This window comes from Pteropus vampyrus, unplaced genomic scaffold (assembly GCF_000151845.1).
Source record: "Pteropus vampyrus isolate Shadow unplaced genomic scaffold, Pvam_2.0 Scaffold45, whole genome shotgun sequence".
Classification (NCBI taxonomy): domain Eukaryota; kingdom Metazoa; phylum Chordata; class Mammalia; order Chiroptera; family Pteropodidae; genus Pteropus; species Pteropus vampyrus.
This window is the reverse complement of record NW_011888826.1, coordinates 7688751-7691633: the sequence shown is the minus strand read 5'-3', so window position 1 is coordinate 7691633 and position 2883 is coordinate 7688751. Positions and strand designations below refer to the sequence as shown.

At 42.1% G+C, this 2883-nt stretch overlaps 1 pseudogene; it reads left to right on the top strand.

Annotated features, from left to right (window-relative positions):
- The first annotated feature begins 494 nt into the window (after positions 1 to 494).
- On the top strand, positions 495 to 613 carry LOC111738981 (annotated as a pseudogene).
- Positions 614 to 2883: the final 2270 nt, after the last annotated feature.

The following is a 2883-nucleotide window of genomic DNA, read 5'->3' as shown; positions in this document are numbered from 1 at the left end:
CACATATACGCGTGTAGTCACACTCATACACACATGCACACACGCACACAAAACAGACACAAGCACAGCAAAGTAAAAAAAGATTCCCTGTTTTAAATAAAGTAATCTCTCTTTCAGATACGCAAGGCAGATGATCCCCTCCTGAGTTTTTTGCTCTTTTTGTTCTAATGCATATCTCCAATAGACAATCATGATTACGTCCAAAATTTCTCAATGTGGTCCTTGCAATTTCAATTTCAAAACCGTGATGGAATTACTCCAGTTAGAAATGCACTAAAGTCAAAGCTTTAAAGGAACAGGTGGTTGTCCTAGAGGGACAAGCACAGTGAGAAGTTTTCGTAAGAACTTTGATAGGCGGTAGGAGTGGTTCTTGTGCAACTTTGTGTTTGTAGAGTCTGTCCACAAACCAGTCATCAGTAATTGGAGGCCCAAGGAAACTTCCCACAATTGGCAGAAGAAACTAAATAAAACATTTCTTAAGAATACGAAGACTAGTCTACGGCCATGCCACCCTGAATGTGCCCGATCTGGTCTGATCTCGGAAGCTAAGAAGGGTTGGGCCTGGTTAGTACCTGGATGGGAGACCACCTAGGAATACCGGATGCTGTAGGCATAAAAACAAACAAACAAACAAAATGAAGATAAGACAACACTTCTTACAAGTTTTTGAAAAGGTTGCCCAAAGCAAAGTTTGTCCAAAGTACATCAATCCAATGAGACCTGAACTCATCCATCCCTGAAATGATCTGGAGGACGAAATTCTAGAGCCTGTGCCTGTCCCTTCATCTAGGTTTCCTTCTGTGGACTCACAGGAGAAAATGAGACAGGCAGATGGTGAGACAGAGTAGATGTGTTAATAGCAAGGCAGTTTGTCATCATTGATAGTAATTTTCATATTTTCATATTTAATCAGATAATGAAAGGATTCTTAAGATGAGTCCTTATTCCTATGAGACAAAATGGATATATCTGAAAATAAACTCAGCAACAGCAAATAAAAATCAGGAGTTTGGACACAACCTAGGTCCTACCTATTCTCGCAGTTGGTGAGATTCCTGAGCAGGAGGCTCAGGGGGCCTTTGGGGTGTGTCCACTCCTGAGTCGAGGGTCTTGGGCCTCAGCAGCAACGGGATCTTTAGTAGATCTCGGTGAGACTTCCAGGATTGTTGACTACTGACTCTCCCAAAGTACCACCAGGAAAACTTATTTCTCAAATAAAGCCAAGTGTATTCGGCTCATTGCAATAAGGGAGAACAAGAAGGGAGAAGTCAGGGGAGAATATTTTTAGGATTGAAAGGGCTGGACTGGGTGATTTTCTGCAAAGCAAGAAACTGGTTGGCAGAGTTAACTACAGCGTTTTGAATAGGCGAGCATAGTGAGGAGAGGGTCTTAAAATGGCCTTGGATGAATAAGCTGTTAGTCTTGAAAAATAAGCAATTTGAGTTGGTTCATGGTCCCATCTTCCAAGAGCAATTATTTCCTAGATAAAGCAGCTAAGTTATTTTTGCCTGGTCTCATCATTGTCTAGTATGCTTTTGCTCAGAGTTGTTGAGCACAGGCACAAAAACTCTGTCAGTTTGGTTTTCATAATATATGAACATCACAGAGATAATGAATATGGGTTCTGGGGTCCTAATGCCTATTTTCCAATCTCCAATTCCTTAGTTAATGAGCTGTGTGATCGAAGCCACTGAATTATCTTTTCTCAGTCTTGTTTTTCTGATGTGCATTATTATAGTTTATATTTATTAACCTATTCCTACTGTGTTCTGGATGCCATTTTAAGTATTTTATTTACCTCTTTACAACAGCCCAACAAAGAAGACACAGTTGGGCACCTTTGCCAGATGAGGCGACAAAAACAAAGAGGTTCAATAACTTTTCGGGACAAGAAAGTGGGGGAGCCCTGATTTGTCTATGCTATACCACCCCCTACAGGCTCAGTGGGTGGAATGAATGAAATAATCGAAGTAAACCACTTGGTCCCTGGCATGTGACAAATGATGCTAAATATTAGCTGCTACTATTAATATTAAAATGAAAACTAAGTGAAAGTGCAGAGTTCAGAAAAAAACCGGATGTACGCGTCACTCTGTCTCTGACTTTGAGAAGACGTCTGACGATGCAAAGAGTAAAAACCATGGCTGCTTTGTAAAAAGAGAAGAAAACCTCTTAAAAAATAAAAACTAGTAGCACGTGATACATTATAGTCTTTCTCGTTGAACCAAACTTGCAGAAACTCAATATTACGGACCGCGCTTCTACCACAGCCCGAGAGACAGGGACGTGCGGGTCTTCTACGTTGGAACAGAAGACAGCACCTCCTCATGAGAAGTACCAATATTATCTCTCCATCTTTAACATTTAGCTCTAAATCACCTGCCCCGGGGAGTCTGAAAATCCCACTGGCTAGAAGGATGAGTAAAATGCCTTATGCTGTCACGGCAGCTCCTCCTCACGAAGCACAAAAGTCTCAAGCAGCAAAGTTGCCAATCGTCCTGGGAATGGTGTCTGTGCCTCCCTGAGGGAGTGACACAATAGTAACAAACACAGGTGAGTGCTTGCTGTATAAAATGCCCTCTGGAGTGCTTGCTGCATCTGTTAAGTCATCTAATGCTCACTCAGCCCTGTGAGATCAGCACTACCATTGCACCTACTGTAAAGGAAGACAAATAAACTGAGGTATAACGAGGTTAAGGACTTGCCCTAGATCACACAGCTAAGTAAGTCACAGGTTCAGAATTGGACCCCACGCATCTTGGCTTCAGAGTTTGTGCTCATAACAACTTTGTAATGCTGCTGTGGGAACCTGTGGGACACTTCAGCTACCTTCCAGCTCCTACGGCTCTATGCTCTGCTTCTAAAGAAGCTGAGTTCCATTTG